The 20178-nt window shown below is 36.2% G+C and overlaps 1 long non-coding RNA gene and 1 pseudogene across 3 annotated transcripts in view; one reads left to right on the plus strand and one right to left on the minus strand.

Moving 5' to 3' along the window:
* Positions 1-20178, minus strand: part of LOC135365269 (uncharacterized) — a 209355-nt gene that overhangs the window by 115724 nt on the left and 73453 nt on the right. The window lies entirely within an intron of this gene.
* On the plus strand, positions 14090-14480 carry LOC123836018 (large ribosomal subunit protein eL33-like; annotated as a pseudogene).

Here is a 20178-nt window from a genome sequence, read left to right on the forward strand (position 1 = left end):
GCAAAGTAAAGAGATGAATGTTACCTTTATGCATCTATAAATGCATATGTATGAAATAGCTCCCAAAAATGTATGAAATAGTTTTGATGGTATTTAACTCCAGGGATTAAAACTAGAGTATAATTCAGGGGAGAACAATCACTTGCTATTAAAACATTATATGACTCTTGGAATTCTCAGTAACTGTTGGTCAATTTCTGAATTAATTAACACCTAAATAGATTCAGAAAATATTTATTGAATGACTTCTTTTCAGGTGGCACAGGAGACAAAATGATGAATATGAGTGACATAATTGTTGTGTTAATGAAGCTAAGACATTTCTGGAGAAGAGAGGTAAACTCAGAAATAAGAAAACGAAGGACCCAGGAGAAAGCAGTGATTTCAGAACTTGTTGGCTTTAGACGAAGCCATGTAGTTTGGATAACAGAGTTTAGAATTTAGGAAGAATCTAGATTAACAGAGATCTATACTCAGTTTCATTTTGCTACAGTTTGTGAAAGATATACACAAAACACCAGAGAAGAGATTTGAGACCATAGTGATATTTTAAGGCCACATGGAAATTAGACTAGATCCCAGGATGAGTGTGTAAGAATTTGCATGAAGGAAATTCATGTGGATTTGTTCTATTAACAAAACTAAAATATATGGAAGTGACTATTGCTCAGAGGAAGAATCTACACATTATCAAATAGTTTGCACTATCAATGTTTTCTATCTAAAAACAGAAAAGTGCTGATACACAAATTTGTGAATGATTTATTTTCACTTCAGCTCATCTGCCTTGTCCCTCAGTTACACAGTTCTTTACATTTTCCAGATGAATGGTGTCAGTGTCTTATGATAGCTAGAATTTAGGACAAGAACTTATTTATAATGGAGCACATTTCAATAGCAGCAAAAGCAGCGAATTTTCCCTTATTTTAAATTTGAAAACTTTGGGTCTCAGTACATTTGTAAATTGTTGGAGTCAAGGATTCATTTTACTTACACATGTTGGTAGACCAAGGTAAGGGAGAATTTTCCTCTCATAAGAAGAGAAACATGACTTTGAAAGTTGTTTACAGCAGTAAAGATTATCACGTGATTGTGATGTGGAAAAACTAAACCTAGACACTATTTTTCAATAACATTTTCAGAATCACTAAAAATATGGTCCTTTATTTTCAGTCTCTCTCTGTCTCTGACTCGGTCTCTGTCTCTCTTGCATTCCTTCTCTCTGTCTCTTTCTCTCTCTCTTTCTGTGTGTGTGGGTGTCTCTGTTTGTGTCTGTTTGTCTCACTGTCTTTGTCTCTCTCTGTCTCTGCCTCTCACTCTATATCTATCTCTATCCCTCTCTTTCTATATTTATCATTCTCCATCTGTCTCTCTCTCAATACATCCCTGGAATTTAAAATCCCAAATGGGAAAGGTTATCTAAAGAGCAGCTAGCTTTAGGAGTCTACACATCTAGTCTAACCCAAACACTTCTGGAACTTCTATTTCAAAAATACTTCTAAGTGATTTAGAAGAAACTGAAGAATATTTGTTTTTCACTGAAAAAAATATACCTACTTTTTCGGGCACCTGGGTGGCTCAGTTGGTTAAGCGTCTGCCTTCAGCTCAGGTCATGATCCCAGAGTCCTGGGACTGAGCCCAATGTCAGGTTCCCCGTTTAGCAGGGAGTCCGCTTCTCCTTCTTCCCTTCACCCCCCATTTGTGCTCTCTCTTTCTCACTCTGCTGTCTCTCTCTCTCTCAAATAAATACATAAAATAATTAAAAAAGAAAACATACACTTCCCTTTCAAACCAAGTTGCTTTCTCTAACATGACAGTTGCTATTATTCCTTTCACTCAATACCAAATAAGATGTATTATTTCACGTCAAATAATAAAAATCATTTTCCCATACAAAACAGCTTTGTAAGAGTTACAAATAATCCCACTTGTCTGATAAATAAAAAGGCAAAAGGCAAGAAAAAGAGGGCCCTTAAAAGAGAGTTACAAGAGGTAGAGTTTATTTTCCTCACATAGTGTATCTGAAGATGACTTTTGTTAGCGCTCTTTCAGCGGCTCGTGTTGTCAGGACTGGGCTGGCTGCAATTCACCTGGCTCCTCCTTGATGGCCTTTTGATAGTTGTTGTATGTATAATCATTCTCTCCTTGCTTAATGTAAGATAGCTGAGAACAGATCTTGGGTTATCACTCAGCAGAGAGCTAGTGCAAACTCTAAAACACAATGTGGTATTATGTTTTAGGAGACCTGCAGGAAGTTTATGAAGTATTGGGCGCCTGGGTGGCTCAGTCGGTTAAGCTTCTGCCTTCAGCTCTGGTCATGATCCCAGGGTCCTGGGATCAAGCCCCACGGTGGGCTGCCTACTCAGTGGTGAGCCTGCTTCTCCCTCTCTCTCTCTGTCAGATAAATAAATAAAATCTTAATATAAATAAATAAATGTTTAACACTATGCACCCGATTTTTACACAAGAAAAATTTTATTTCTTTAAAGATTTTGTTTATTTGACAGAGAGACGGAGAGAGCAGGAATGAGGGGGCACCGAGGGAGAAGCAGGCTCCCCACTGAGCAGGGAGCCCCATGCAGGGCTCGATCCCAGGACCCTTGGGATTGTCACGTTAGCTGAAGGCAGCCGCTTAACCAGTTGAGCCACTCAGGCGCCCTACACTAGAAAAATTTTACAATCAACCAATGATCCTGGTGTCCTTATATTGGATTATGAAGTCATTTAAAAAAAGATGTTTAAAATATTAATATGAGCAGGATATATGTATACTATGATCCATGTTTTATATGTATACACATGTACCCCCATATATAATATTATGTATGTTCTTTTAATAAAATTAGCTAGCAAATATATTGGTAAGAAATACATGAATATGTTGACAGATATCTCCTGTCAAAGCACATTTTGCAAGTAGTTTTCAATATTTTTTTATGCTTCTCCGGATGCTCTAAATTTTCTAAAATTAGGATTACTGTTTTAATCTGAAAAAAATGTTGAATATAATAAGGAAAGTAAAAGTTTTGCTGCAGACTCTGAAAACAATTGCATGCATAATTGCAGAGATGACTAAAGCAATACCACATATTGGAATATATAGAGCCTTCTGATGTGTATTTTATGGAACTTAATAACACTCCTTTGTGCATCATTTGTTATATCAATTTTAAAGCCACTTCCCACTATTCCATCTCCACACCACTTTGGAAAAGTGAACTGTAACATTCATATTTTCCCTACATGAGTAGTTACATCAATAATCAATATAACACTTTGTAGGGTTTTTTTTTAAGATTTCATTTATTTATTTGAGATAGAGAAACAGTAAGTGAGAGAGAGCTCAAGCAAGGAGGAGAGGGAGAAGCAGCGTCCCTGATGAACAGGGAACCTGATGTGGGACTTGATCCCAGGACCCTGGGATCATGACCTGAGCCCAAGGCAGAAGCTTAACTGACTGAGCCACCCAGGTGCCCAATACTTCATGTTTTGCAACTCAAAAAATTAAAGTACTTTTATAGAAAGCCGGTATGAATAATGTATTTTATATTTTGCTGCTTTAATTGACTTATTTGCCTGTTATCTCATTATTAAAATATTTTTTTAAATTTTATTTATTTATTTGACAGAGAGAGACACAGCGAGAGAGGGAACACAAGCAGGGGGAGTGGGAGAGGGAGAAGCAGGCTTCCCGTGGAGCAGGGAGCCCGATGCGGGGCTTGATCCCAGGACCCTGGGATCATGACCTGAGCCGAAAGCAGACGCTTAACAACTGAGCCACCCAGGCGCCCCTAAAATCTTTAAGTGTGAAAAGTCCATCCCTATTTTCTATCCTGGTATTAAAATTAAAACTTTATAATCTGGAGGACTTCATTAGATATAGAGAAAAATGTTCTCTCCTTTTAATGAATTTAAGTGGAAAAAATTCACAAAAAATATTGTGGTTAAGAATTTATATGGATCCAAGCACCAAATTTTAGAATTACAATTCCCATTAAAATTTCTCTAATAACAATTTATATATAGTTATTTCATATACAGTTAGCTTCCTAAGTCATAGACATTTGCTGTGTGTGCAGCATCATCAAGTTTACAATTATACTGGGAGCACTATTTTCAATGTCTTAACTTCAGTATGTCTGCATTATTAAACACCATTGCATGGGTTTAAATATGCAATAACCCAAACTTAGAATGATTCCTCTTTTGTCCATATTTCAAAACAGTTTCTCCTAATATGGCTCTAAACCGTCCTGTATTAAATACTCAGAAATAATCAGACAAGGTTGATATGAACTCAACACAAAGTTCAAACCAGTACAAACATGTATAATAGGACCATCATTAACATGGTCCTATTATAAACTGTGAAACCCAAAGTCTACCCATCCCAATCTCAGATGGTTTTCAGGAGTCAAATGAATGATCTTCTTTTCTCTGTGATTGCACTCATGAGAGCAAATGTTATAAAAAAGGAAAAATGATAAAGCTGGCATTCATTATATATTTCCATATAGAATTTAATGACAATTTCAACTTATTTATATTCTTTCAATTCATTTATACAGTGGATAAATTTCAAGCAAACTTCATATGGACCCTAATTTAGAAGAATATAGTAATCTTAGCTATAATAATCAGTAGCACCTGTTCTTAAGTTTTCCAAGATTTATAAGTCCAAGACTGACATGAGTAGATGAGCTCTCCTTTGTTATTTTCATCTTACTCTGTAAATGGTAAGGTTAACCATCCAGTTTTCCAAGACAAATCATGGGGATCCCATCTTGTATCCATTCCCCTCTTCTATCCTATCCTATCCATCAAACACACACACACACACACACACACACTGCCCATTTTATCACCAAGTGAAAGACACAGGGAAACATGAATTTCCTTGAAGCAGGTAATGAGAGTAGATGATGAAAGTTCTTACAAAGAGCTACACAGGGTAAGAACCACCACAGCCTTTTCTCTAAGGGTAGCAAATTTCACTGGGCATCGGTCCCCAGATCATCAATTTCCTTTCATTATTCAAATTGAGTGGATTCTTTACTTTCTGAACACCCCCTGACATGGTAGTAATAGCTATCTGCAAGCTGGTCCCTAGACTTAACACTTTCTTGCATGCTCAATAGGAAAGTGATTGGAAGTCAATTTGCAAGGACAAATTTTTCCAACAGGCCCAGGCTCTAGCTGTGCCTAAAATCTTTTCTACAAAAGTCAATTCATTTCTTAAATCTCTCTCCTCTCCCTCTACCCTACCCTACTATCATCTCATGCCTCTTGCTCTCCTTCTCCACCATCTGTTCTGGAATATCACTAAAGATTCTTCTAACATTTTGATCTGGCTGATTTGAAATGGCTGTGTAACTATCTAGTGAAAAATCTAATTCTTTCAGAAGCTACTATGGAATTCTCATACTCAGCACCTCTTCAGGGGAAGATTCACTTACTAGATGAATATTCCCATAAGCAGATGTTTCAAGGTCCGATGGTCTACTTGTGTGGAACCAACTGTGCACCAGAAGGAGAGGGAAAAGGAAGGAGAACCTGGAGCAAGGATAAGGAATTACTGGAGTGAGAATTTATTAAGAGAAGCTTAATGAATTCTATTAAATTGCATCCCATGTGGTTTGGACTTTTATATCCTACTCCATTGCCCCTGAGATATGATGCAGAGAATGTTACTTTGCAAACTCCAACCCTTGCTCAATGGATAGCACGATGATATAGATGCGCAAGTCCACTGGTTCTCAAATGCCAGCAGCCATCAACACCACCAGGAGGGCATAATAACACACATATCCTGGGCACCACCGCTAGAGTCAGATTTGGTATCTCTAAGGTGAAACCTAAGAATTTTCATTTCTAATAAACATCTAGCAGCTGGTGTGGCTGGTAGGAAACCACACTTAGAGTACCCCTGCTTAACTCATATTAATTTGATACTATTAAAGATCTCTCCTTACTTTGGTTCCAACCTCAAGTTCCTATGCAGAACTACAGAGGGCAATTTTTTATCCCAGCAAGAGAAAATCCAAGGAAAGCATTACATTAGTTATTGCTTCAGATTACAGGTGACCTCAAGTGTAACATAGTCATAAATGTGGCATTTACTAGGAGATAGAGAATAATAGCCAAATTTAATAACAGGAGAGAAATAAAACCCTAAGTTTAACACACACACACACACACACCCCTTCATATGATTTTGTCTTCCCTATGAGGAACAGCAAAGAGTCACAAAATCACTTTACCTTCCTAACATTGAAATTTTCTGTATTCACTTTGAATTGAATTATCAATTTTGATAAGATATTCTCAATAAAAGAAATAAGGTCATATTCAAGACTTTCATTTATGAAGGTAACTGTACCATTCTAACTTCCTAACCAGACGTTAGGATATCCTCATAAGATATGATACTGATTTCTCCATTCCACAAGCTGCAAAGCTTACCAATGCAACTTGATAAAATTGGATGATCAGTTTCATTTGGCACTTAGAGATACATTTTCCTCCCTTTGTCTTTCTATCCCACCTTCATTCTCTTCCTTCTTTTCTTCCTTCCATTCTTGAGTAAATTTATCCAGCACTCACTCACTCTCAGGGACTGTGTTAGACAGTCAGGCTATGACACTAAATGGACTTTATAGCATACAGTCCAGAATGATATCTGGCAGTCCAGAAATGATATCTGACAACATCATTAAGAAACTGTGCAAGAAATATCTGGTAGATAGCTGATGAAAATTAAACATGTGAATGAGGACAAGAGAAAAACTTGGGAATATAATCTGCCTCTGTCTTTGTCACTGAGGAGGTAGACCTGTCATCAATTTAGAATAGAATTTGAGGCATGAAAATTAATATCATAACTCTTGTCAAAATGACTTAACCATGTGAAACTCTTGGCCAGGTATATAAAAGGACAACCCATAAACAATTTCACTGTTTGTTGTGTAACATTTCTGTAAATTAATTTATAGAAACAGTTTTTCATCTGAGCCAACAGATCCCTTTTTTCAATCGAATGCTCATCTAGGCAAAGAGTTTACTTATCAGGCAGTGGTATATCTATTAAAGTTCATTTTAAATATCGTCCCATCTCTATCCATCAATCCCAAACTATCATGTCACTAAGTTTATCCAGTTTTGCTCAGTTCCCCACCTTTCAGTCAATATCAATATCTTTCTCCAAACTGTCCATTCCAAAATTTTACTAAAATTCTGCCAATCCAGGGCTCTCTGTTACTGCTTTAGGTGTAATAAACAGCTTTGCTTGGTCAAAGGGACTCCTGGCTGTTTGTTAAGTGAGAGGATTTGACAGTCAACATGCAGAGAAGAGTGTTAATGCTGAACCTGGTAAGAACAGGTTTGAACACAGTGATTTTGAAGAGCCTATACAATATTCCAGCGAACATTCCCAAATATCATTTGGAAATCTTGATCCTCCACAAAGATAATTTTAACTTTAGCAAAAATTTAAATAATAATAGCTAATATTTGCTGAGAAATTACTATTTGCCAGGTGTGGCTCTTAGGTTTTTATACATATTAATATTCAGAACAACCCTCTGAGGCAAGCATCCTACCCCTGTTTTATCATGGATGAGAAGACTGAAGCACAGAAGTTAAATAAGTGGCCCTAGGATCATGACCTGAGCCAAAGTCAGATGCTCAACCGACTGAGCCACCCAGGCGTCCCTCCATGACATTTTTAAATACCAAAAATGCTTACATTCATTTGCACTTGTACAATTTGAAAAGATGCGTTTAACCATCTTTTTAAAAATTTACATGTAATCTGGAGTTTTTTTTCAATTTCCAGAAAGAGAAAAAAAAGTTAAAATTTATGTCTAGCATTGCCCAGCTTATCCTCAGCAGGTGTAGAATAAAAACCTCATGTTTTTCCACACCTAAACACATGCACTTTACGAGCAACAGAAAGCATCTATTTCTTTTATTTTATTTTATTATGTTATGTTAGTCACCATACATTACATCATTAGGTTTTGATGTAGTGTTCCATGATTCATTGTTTGCGTATAACACCCAGTGCTCCATGCAGTAGGTGCCTTCTTTGGTAGTAATAGCTAAGCTAACCCATCCCCCCACCCCCTCCCCTCTAGAATCCTCTCATGGTTCATCTCCCCCACCAATTCCCCCCCTTCATTTCTCCCTTCCTACTCTCTTCCTTTTTTTTTTTTTTTTAACATATAATGTATTATTTGTGTCAGAGGTACAGGTCTGTGATTCATCAGTCTTACACAATTCACAGCGCTCACCATAGCACATACCCTCCCCAATGTCTATCACAAGCATCTATTTCTTTGCAATTTTTGGACTGTGTTTATTTCTACCAGTGGCATTGTTTTCAAAAGATTTAGGGGGGAAAAGTCAATTTTCAGGAAATGATAGCCAAAATCAGTAAAAAATGTAATCTGACTGTTAAATGGATCACTTTTGTGAATTTGTTCTACAAGATCTATCCACTGATTACTTTTCATTTGACTTCTAGAGTCGTAAGTTTTCACTGCCACACTTTTAATGTCTTGATGATAACTCTTTCAGCAGAGACAGCTGCCTTTGATCCACCGTGGGGCCTTGCTAGTCAAAAATGTGATCTGTGAATTAGCAGCAGGTCTCTCGCCTGGGAGCTTGCTAGAACTGCAGAATCTTGGGGCCCAACCCAGGCTTACTGAATCAGAGACATGATCCCTCAGCTATTCCTACACACATTAAAGTTTCATAAGTACAGCCATCAGCGTAAGTGTAGGTAAAAATCCTGTTCTTCCTTGAAATAGTTGATGTGCTAATATCTTTACACCTCACCTAGCAACAAGTAACAGTGATCTCATGCAGCCACATCACTTTAGAGAAAATGTATTTGGGTGGGATTAATTAAGAATAGTTACATTTCTATGTTAAAAGCAGGATGTATTTTTTGGATCATTTTAAACAAAATCATATTACCCAAAGTCATCCCTGAGTTCTTGCATTTTATTAACCCACTGACCATAATCTGCTTTCAAAAGTTCATCTATTCCATTCATTATGAAAACATTCTCTTGTGTCACTGTTAAGTTTGACATTTGAATTTAAAATGTCACTAAATGCAGGGACAAGAGCCTGTGAGCAATCAGAGCGTGCCCTTCATTTTGTTTAAAAGTAATGGGAATATTGTCACTTGGAGGTTCTGTTAACATTTTGTAAAACAACAAATAAAAACCTTTAAGGGCAATAATACACTGAAAAATAACGTGAGCACTGACAGTTTTATCTCATGGCAACTCCTTGTATCACGACCACATGATGCTCATAAAAACCGGTAGCATGAGATATTTTTGGTAATTATAAGAAAACTAAATGGCAGACATTAAGCTTATAGGTACCATGTTTAAAAATCAAAGAGATTAATATCAATATGTAATAGTGATGGAGAAACCTACCAAAGCAATTGTCTTTTTTTCCAATTATAGCATGTCAGTAATGATCTTCACGAAAATCCATCTTCCTAAGTCTCCAAAGAAATCAGTTTAATTATGTTGTCTTTTACCTGACATAGACTTTGGTCATTCAATTCCATTTCCTTGGATCGATAAGCCTCCAAATTACCATCCTTATCTGTTTGCTTGCTTTGGGTCATTGCATAATTTCTTTCATGATTTTAAAAAAGAATTAGATTAACACAACTTCAAGTCAATGCCTTTTCACCAACCTTCCTAAAATGTTTCCCAAACTAAACGTTTTTGACAGTTTTGTATTCAAACTGCTTATTCCCAGTTTCTGATGCCAGCAAACACCTTAGTACTGAGACCACTTATAATTATAATGCTTATTAGTATTTTGCACTAATATCCCTTTCATCTGAAGAGTTGTAGGTACTTTATAATCACTACATAAGCCTCAAGTCAGAGACTCCCACTGAGATCAAGAGGAAGCTCAAGAATAACATCTATCAGCAACTGAAGGAGGATTTAAGTTAGGAAAAATAAATTGCCAAGCTTTTGACAGCGTTAACACCTGCTCCTTCTCTATCTGATTATTGATGTTCAAATCCACAGGTAGTCACACTACATAGTGTTTTATCCTAGAACAACAAACTCTTATGCTTAAGAAGCTAATGTTGATCTAACCTAAGACACAGACCACACTTAAATGGGGACTATGTTTCTGGCCTTATGATATTGCTTGATCCACAATATCATATTTTATTCCAAATATTTTAACTAAATATGATTTGATTTCAAGAGGAGTTAAAAAGGCATCATATGTAATATAATATAATGTGGGCTCTTTAAAAATTTAATTTTGTTTATAATAAATATGGGGAAAATACAAACTAAATAAATATAAAATAAAAATTAGCCTGACAATGCCAACAAGAAATAATCAGTATTAACATACTTGTGTGTTATATTATAGATGCATCTACACACACTAATATGTACACATTTTTTAACATAAATAAAATAGTCTGTATGGTTGTGAGCCTGGTTTTTAGCTTCTTTAATACATTAATGATACTATTAACAGTTTGCTTTTTCTCCATTTTTGACCTTTCTCCTTCTACCTCTTTCATCTACCTTGGGGTCCATCACATACTAATCATCAAAACCAACTTTTTTCCAGTACCCTGTATAGGCCAATAATAGCTCCTAAAGTCATAAGGTCCAAATCCCTGTAAAATGTTACCTTATTTGGAAAAGAGGTCTTTGCCAATAATTTTAAGTTAATAATTTTGAGTTGGAAAATTTATCCTGGATTATCCAGGTGGGCCCTAAATGAACTGGCATGATTTTTTTTTTTAAGATTTTATTTATTCACTTGACAGAGAGAGACAGTGAGAGAGGGAACACAAGCTGGGGGAGGGGGAGAGGGAGAAGCAGGCTTCCGGTGGAGCAGGGAGCCCGATGCTGGGCTGGATCACAGGACCCCGGGATCACGACCTGAGCGGAAGGCAGACACCCAATGACTGAGTCACCCAGGCACCCCACTGGCATGATTTTTATAAGAGAAAAGTAAAAGTGAGGCTGGGTGGCTCAGTCAGTTAAGCATCTGCTTTCGGCTCAGGTCATGATCTTGGAGTCTGGGATTGAGCCCCAGGTCAGGCTTACTGCTCAATGGGGAGCCTGCTTCTCCTTCTTCCTCTACCGCCCCCCCCCCCCCCGCTACTCATGCTCTCTCTTTCTCTCACTTTCTGTCTCAAATGAATAAATAAAATATTTTTAAAAAAGAGAAGAGTAAACGGAGATCTGACACACACAGAGGAGGAGACAGGAAGGCAGAGGCAGAGATGCGAGTGATGTAGCCACAAGCCAGGAATGTCTGATACTATCAGAACCAGGAGTAAGGAAGTTTTTCCTGGAGCCTCCAAAGCAAGGGCAGACCTACCAACACCTTGATTTCTGCCCAGTTAAAATGATTTGAGATTTCTGGTTGCTAGAACTGTAAGATGATAAATCTGTTTTGTTTTAGGCCACCGAGTTTGTGGTAATTTGTGACAGCAGTCACAGGAATCTTTTGCATACTTCCAACATCCTCCCCTCTCTTCTTCCATCATCTGCATATCCGAAACCCAGTCCAGTGACCCAACCACCTACACCCCAAGCAAGCCCACAAGTAGCCGAACACTGCTGGAGAAAGCCTTTTCTAGAACTGATGGTTGCCACTAAAATCGTGTCCCCCAGCCACGTGGACCTTCAACATTCCCTGGCCAGGGAATCATTCTTCCACTGATCCATTGCCCTCCCACTGCTCAAGGAGCCTCCATCTTTCACACAACTCTTGTTCCATGCGACATTCTTTCCTGTTCCAACACAGTCTGTAATTCAAGTCCAAAGCAAAAATATTTGCAAATAAAAACCACCATGCAGTCTTCCATTCCTCACTTCCAATTCAGTCCTCTTCGTATGTCAATCTCACGTCTATTTCTTCTATTCCATCGAAATTTCAATTGAAAAATAGAAATCCAATGGCATCTCTGCTAAATTTAAAGTCTTATTCACAGTGATGTGGAAATAATTTTTCATAAATTCAATATATCTTTGATTGAATTTTAATTAAAAGTATAGTTAAGTTCAGAGAATGCATGGTTTCTTTGTATAGATTTTCAGGAAATTTATGATGATGTGAAAATATCAGTGCAATTGCTTTTGGAAATGCTACATGCTGTATTCAATATTTTTCATTATTTAGAGAGAAAAGATAAGGAATAAATCCTCCATCTATTGTGTACAGGTTTTTAAAAAAGACAAACATTTAAGTATAATCTATATCTATTTTATTGTATGTTGCCATAAAGTCAAGTTCCTTTTTAAGCCTTTTAATTAAAAAAAGACAAAAAAAACCTTTCTGTAATGTTGAAAAACTTGCCTTTTTAAGAAATTCAAAGGATTCTCACCTTAAACCTTAAATAACTCATATTTGTTTTAAAGAATTTGTTCACTAGAATATTTATTTAACGGTGTTTCGGGTTTTTTTTTTACAATTAATGTTATTACTACATCAGGCCCCGAGGTGATTTTTTTACATACTCTCCTTGCAATAATGAATCTGCAATCATGACTTGAGAGAGCTAAGCACAAATAGTCAACTTGTGTAAAAGACCTAATATACACTCGTACAACTAGAAATATCTAAAGCTATTGTTTGGGGGAATTTATTATTTCACAGGCTAATAAGTGAACCCATCAAATTACTTTAAAATATGATGCACACTCTTCACCAGAAGTTCACACATTCTTTCTTGGTTGCTCTTGTCCAATGGACTAAAACCACCTATAAAATTAATTTTAAAAGGCCCTCAATTAGGATTCATTATAGTAAGGAAGTCAGCTACCGACAGATTCCTTCAAATAAAGATTTGAAAGATTTAAAAGAAGAGTGACTACTCGAGAGTTAAAGAAGATTTAAGACAAGCTTTGATTGGTCTTCCTTTAGGGTAAAATTATCTATTAGGTTGGGTTCTTGGAGAAGAAGAAAGTTTCTGATTGTCTTTCAAGCACTTTTGCCATACATTATAGGTCTCCTATACACTGGTACATTCAGTGGTAGCTTCCAGGCTGCATAGGATAATATGAGTTTTCCTGTTTCAACTGAAAGAATATCTGGTCTAATATTTGCGTAAGCAACTCTGGTATCCCATTCTTCTTACTTTCTTCTTATTTCTCAAGTCAATAATATTTATGCTTAGCCTGATTTTGCTCATTTTTCTAATTTCCAAATTTTGGAATTACTTGAGGATTGATATTGTCTTCTTTTATTTCATTTTATAATCTTACTCTTGGATTTTATTTATTGCCCTTGTTCTAAATAATCTGCAGATATACATCTCTAACTAACCACCCTTTTCTGAAATCCAGCTACAACCACCTATGCAACATCTGCTTATATACCCACAGTTTAGCCATTGACCAAAATACCCATTGGCTCTTTCTCCAGCCTTTCTCAGATGAGTCAATGGCACCATCATGTTTTAGAACAGTTTTCAATTACTGAACAGATAGTACAGAGATTTACCATATATACCCCTTCACATACACAGAGACACATATGACCCTGTTGTTAACACCTTGCATTAATGTGGTACATTTATAACAATTAATGAAACAATATTGATACATTATTGTTAACTAAAGTCCATTGTTTACATTAAGTTTCACTTTTGTGTTGTACAGCTTTATGGGATACATAATTACAGTATCATACAGAAGAGCTTCATCAACTACTAAAGAACCCAGAGACAGACAGTAATTAAAGAGGTTAAAAACATCTTTTATTCATGGACTATTGCAATAGGGGAAAAGAGACCCAGTATTTAAGTGGGCTCAAGACAGCATGAACAAATGAGGATTTATGGCCAACAAGCAGGGTGGTGATTAGTAGATAGAAAATTTCTAAGAAGAAATATCAGAAGCCAGAAGGGATTCTGGCTAAACCAATATTCAGTTAAATAGATTGCTCTGTTCCATTTTATTGGAAAAAAAAAAAAAAAAGAGGTGAGGGGAGCTCTTGTTGCTGAACTTTGGGTGCAAATAAGTGCGGCCTGCTAGGAACAGGACTCCTATAATGCCAAATAATATCTGGAAGACTGTAGTCCAAAGCCATTTTTGCTGGCTATAAGTGGGGTCTCTGGAACCAGAGGGAGCACATAGCTCTTCTTAAAATTGAAGGTGTTTATGTTCGAGATGAAATGGAATTCTATCTAGGCAAGAGATGTGCTTAAGTGTACAAAGCAAAGAACAACACAGTGACTCCTGGTGGCAAACCAAACAAAACCAGAGTAATCTGGGGAAAAGTAACTTGTGCTCATGGAAACAGTGGCATGGTTCGTGCCAAATTCCGAAGCAACCTTCCTGCTAAAGCCATTGGCCACAGAATCCGTGTGATGCTGTACCCCTCAAGGATTTAAATTTAATGAAAAGTAAATAAAGCTGTAGATTTGTTCTCTTGTAAAAAAAAAAAAAAAAGAATATTGATGAAGGCAGGCCAGGGTGATCAGGTATCAAGGGTGGGGTATTCTGTCTAAACTGGTTTAATAGGATTCTTGCTATAACTAGGCATGGGGGTCCTATAAGTATGGATCCCAAGATTGACTAGACTAGAGGGCTTGGGGGAACCTGATTGAAGTTTGGTTAAGGAGAGAGTCTTTATTAAACTTAACAATCTCCTATGCTTTAGCTCTTCATCTTTCACACCACACCACCCACCACACCCTAGTCCATGGGAAACCACTGATCTTTTTACTGTCTCTATAGTTTTGCCTTTTCCAGAACATCACATAGTTGGAAGCATAATGCATGCAGGCTTTTAAGACCATTCTCTTTAACTTAGTAATATGCATTTAAGGTTTTACTATATCTATTCATGGCTTAAGAGTTCATTTATTTTTTATCGCTAAATAATATTCCATTATATGTATGTACCATAATTTGTTTACCCATTTATTTATTGAAGGACTTCTTAGTTGCTTCCATTTTTTTACTGATTATGAATAAAGGGCCTAGAAATGTTCATATGCAGGTTTTTGTATAGGCAAATTCCTCGAGTCAATTAAGTAAATACTAGAAGCACAACTGCTGGATTGAAAAGACTATGTTCACTTTTGTGTAAAACTGCCAAACTGTCTTCCAAAATGACTCTACCATTTTGTTTTTCCACCAACAATGAAAAATTCCTATTGCTCCACATCCTTGTCAGCATTTAACATTTTAATTTTGGGGGATCTTAGCCATTCTAAGAGATGTATATATCTTATTGTTTTAATTTTCAATTTCTTAATAATATATCATTTTGAACACTCTCTTATATGCTTATCTGCCATCTGTATATTTTCTTAGTAGAGGCATCCATTCATATCTTTTGGCCATTTTTTGAATTGGATTGTTTTTTGTTTTTTTTTCCTTTGCCAGACATGTGTTTTACAACTCCATTCTCTGTACCGGATTGTCTTTTTATTCTAACAATGTCTTTAAGGAAAAAATCTTTATTTTAATAAAGTCCAATTTATTAATGTTTTCTTGCATTGATTGTGCTTTCGGTGCTGTTTAAAAACTCAATACCAAAACAAAGATCCCGATTTTCTCCTATCTTATCTTCTAGAAGTAGTACAGTTTTGCATTTTACATTTTAGGTCTACAATCAATCCTTTCTGAGTTAATTTTTGTGAAAGGTGAGCTTAGGATTTAAATCACTTATTTTTGCATGTTGATATCCAATTTTTCAAGCACCATTTATTATCTGTCCTTTCTCCTTTAAATGACTTTGTCCCTTGCAAAAGATCACTTGACTATTCTGGGGATCTCTAATCTGTTCCATTGATCTATTTGTCTATTCTTTTGCCAATACCATGGTGTCTCGAAACTGCACCTTTTATGGTGAGTCTTGTAATTGAGTAGTGACAATCCTCCAATTTTGTTTTTCTTCAGTAATGTGTAGCTATTCCGGGTCTTTTGCCTTGCCTTGTAAGCTTTAGATTCTTTTGTTGGTATGATGAAATAGCTTGCTGGGATTTTTATTGCAACTGGATAGAATCTATATATCAACACGGGAATAACTGACACCTGAAAAATATTGATTCTCCTAACCCATGAACAAGGAACATATTCCCATTTATTGAGATCATCTTTGACTTCTTTCAACAGAGTTTTGTGGTTTTCCTAACATAGAACCTGTATATTTTTGTTAAATTTATACCACAGTATTTCACTTTTGTTGTCATTGCTATTGTAAATGGTATTGTATTTTTAATTTCCATGTAACAATCATTCATTGCTGATACATAAGAAAGCAATTCTCTTTTATGTATTCATCTCATATCCTGAAATCTTGCTATAAGTTTTTAGTTCCAGGAGTTTATTTTTGTCAATTCTTTTGGATATTCTACATAAACAATCATATTATCTGTAAATGTATATACAATTTTATTTCTTGCTTTCCAAAAGGTATACCTTTAACATCCATTTTCTTTTTTTTTGTTGCATTAACCAGGACTTCCTGTGTGGTGTTGAATAGGAATGGTGAGAGGTGCCATCCTTCCCTTGTTCCTAATCTTAGGGAAAAAGCATCTAGTTTCTCACCATTAAGCATAGTATTAGCTGCTGCTTTTCTGTAGATACTCCTTAACTAGTTGAGCAAGTTCCCTTCTGTTCCAAGCTTGCTGAGAGTTTTTATCATGATTGGGTGCTGAATATTGTCAAAGGCCTTTTCTACTATTACCAAATGGAGCTACATTTTAGAAATTTGGGTGGATATCATTTGTGTGAATATTTTATCTGAAATTTCTGAAAATACAAGGACAAATCATATTATTTTTAGGATGCTTTGTGAGCTACCTGGTGAAAACACTTCCATGAAATATATTAAAAACTGAAATCATAAATGTATATTTTTATATGCTGGATTTGGCTTGTTATGATTATACAATAAATTTTAACTTATAAAATATGAACCAACTGTAAATCCTCTTTGTACTGAAGTAAAAATATATATGATATTTGATCAAAAAAGGAATGTTTTCATTTTTTAGTGTGGGGTACTGATCCTTGGAAAGTTTTGAATGTTAAATGGAATTCATCTCTTCAGAATAAACCACTTTACATGGAAAAAATGTAATTTATAAAAATTTTAAGTAATTTTTATTGAGTTATAATTCACATACAATATAATGCACCTATTTTAATTGTATCATCCAATGACTCTTTAAAAAAAAACGTAAGCTGTTGTATAACAACCACCACAATCATGATGCAGAACATTTCCATCATCCAGAAAGTCCACCTCTGACATTTTGTAGTCAGTCTCCTCCCTCACACAGAATCCCTCACAACCACTGATCTGCTTGCTGTCACTGCCTTTTTGCTTTTTCTAGAATTGTATGTAAATGCAATCATACACTATGTACTTTTTCATGTCTGTTTTCTTTGGCTCAACATAGTCCTTTTGAGATCATTCATGTCATAAATAGAGAAAATGTTTTTCTTCATAGATGAAATTAAACTTTAGGAAGGTGAAAGAAATCTAACAGGATGCTCAGAGGTGGCTAAGATTTGTCTGTGTCTCGGCATCAATTTTCCTTACAAACTGGTCATTTTGTTGATGAAAGATGGGCACATGAAGTCAAGATCTGAAGTTAGTCAGTCTGGAGCATATCAACTTGCAATTGATCAAGCAGACATTGAGATGACTCATTATAATACCATTTTTCTTCTTTTGTAAATTCTTTGAGGCTCCTTACCCATTGTTATTGGGAAAAAAAAAATTTTTACTGTCTAGGTTTCTCCCCTTCATCCTGATGTAAACCTTGGGTATCTTGCAAGCAAAATGTAAGAGTGTGATGTGATGCAAACAGAGAGCAGTCTCAGGAAAGACACAAATGATGGAAAGTTAGAGGTACACTTCATGTTTCCTTTGAATGTAACTTGAGTTTTTCCACCTGGATCTGTTAAAATGTCAAGCTGGTATGATCTGGCACTGGGAAGACTGAGGAATTGTTAAAATATATAACAAGGGGTATGTTCTCAGGATTGAAAAATAACATCAGTCTATGATGATTGAAATGATCTAGTAGAAAGGGAAAAAAATGATGATGCAGAAGAGAGAAGCGAGAGCCATTGGTGGCACATACATTATTGGATGAGGAAGTTCAAGTGCAGGAGCAGAGGTGCTGGCCTGGATAGGTACCTCCTAAGCAGTTTTTCTGTGCTATAACATAAGCTATAAGTGAACTTAAGCACAAATGTAGATGGCAGAAAGGCGTAGTGGTAGAACTTTATTTATGTTCTTTCTGGTTACTTCTTTTTTTTTTTTTCTGGTTACTTCTTAATGAGAGTATGCAGTTATTAATAACGACCTTGGCAATGAAGGGCAGAGGTAGGGTGGAGGTTAGGGCATTGGAGAAGATCTAGATAGTGAAAGAACATCTAGATATGAGAGACTTGGGGGCCACCTGGGTGGCTCAGTCGGTTAAGTATCCAACTCTTGATATCAGCTCAGTTAATGATCTCAGTGTCGTGAGATTGAGCCCTGTGTCAGGCTCCATGCTCACGTAAAGCCTGCATAAGATTTTCTCTCTCTCCCTCTCCCTCTGCCCCTCCCCCCCCCTCTAAAAATAAGAGGCTTGGGATGTTGAAATCCCTGATGTGGCAGGCACATTGCTAATGTGACCATGAGTTAGGAGCTTAAACATTCAAGAGGTGTAGGGAAGCAGTAAGGATTTGGAACATGACTGTAAGAAGTGGGATTATGTGATATAATTTTATGTTCTTAAATTCAAAGCTGGAGGTTAGAGGAAGGTGAGATGTGAACTATCTGGAAGTGGACATGAGGAATAAGGAAGACACCTCCTCATCTCCAGACCAAAGTCATAAGAAGTAGGAGAAAGAAAGGGTTCCACTTGAGTGGGTTGCCAGAGTTAGAAGTTTTCTCTATGAAGTTTCAGTTATTTGGTAGAGCTCAAAAGTCAAGGGCACATTGAGAGAAGAGATGAATCTTTTGGAGATTTGCTGCTGATAGACCAGGAGTTCCCAAGAACAACAAGGAGAATTTGAGGGGTTGGAGGAAGCATTGGAAATGGAAAGTCACCATAGGGACTGATTGAGTAGCATGTGGATCAGACTCAGGAAGACCCAGAAGTCCTGGGTCTCTGCATAGACTAAGATAAGAAGAAGGGTTAAGGATCATAAAGAGACTAACACTAGTAGACTCAAGGCAGAGGACTGTGATGAAGGCTAAGTGTTTTGGGGAAAGAAGGGTTGTGGTCTTTCCAGAAACAACTAGCATTCTGGGATACTGCTCATCCTGCCAATGAAGCAATGGAGGTTAAGTACAAAAGGCTCTTTTCCACAAATCTTTGAGGATCCCTTTTATAAGAAAGCCTCTCTGTCTTAGAATGCCCTAATTTGAAGGAAGAAATTAGGTAGATGATAGATAGATAGATAGATAGATAGATGATAGATGATAGATGATAGATAGATGAAAGAAAGAAAGAAAGAAAGAAAGAAAGAAAGAAAGAAAGAAAGAAAGAAAGATGATAGATAGATAGATAGATAGATAGATAGATAGATAGATAGATAGATAGATGATAGATAGATAGATAGATAGATAGTAGGTAGATAATAGGTGATAGAGAGGTAGATGATAAATAGATGATAGATAGATAGATATAGATATGTAGTTGGCTCTTTTATCTAACCAGTTGAGGGCTTTAGTGGGAAGTAGTAGCTCTTCTATGCACCTAAGATCTGAAGGACACACTTTTTTGGAAGAGGATGCTAGAAAAGATCTCTGATGAATTTTAATGCAATATTTAGTACTGAAGTTCTGACCTATTTCAGATTTGGAAAAATTTTGATTACATTCAGCCTCAAACCAGAATAATGAACCCAATACAAACAATCAAAGTAACACTAGTGTTCTAAATATATTTTATGTGGAAGACTTCTCATCCATATAATCAACCACCACAAAATTTAATATAAAATTTAGAAATATTGGATTTATTTCTGATAATAGAGTCATTTTGCCTTGTTATTTTTACCTAAACATTAGATTTTAATCTATATGTATCTATCTACATACCATATTATGTATCTGAAAATAAATTATCACAGAGAGGCAATCATGTATGTTCTGTACTCTCTAGGATGAACAGAAGTAATCTGAAAAAATTTC

This window comes from Mirounga angustirostris, unplaced genomic scaffold (assembly GCF_029215605.1).
Source record: "Mirounga angustirostris isolate CCGP_5_RB_7025 unplaced genomic scaffold, mMirAng1.0.hap1 SCAF_7, whole genome shotgun sequence".
NCBI classification, from domain to species: domain Eukaryota; kingdom Metazoa; phylum Chordata; class Mammalia; order Carnivora; family Phocidae; genus Mirounga; species Mirounga angustirostris.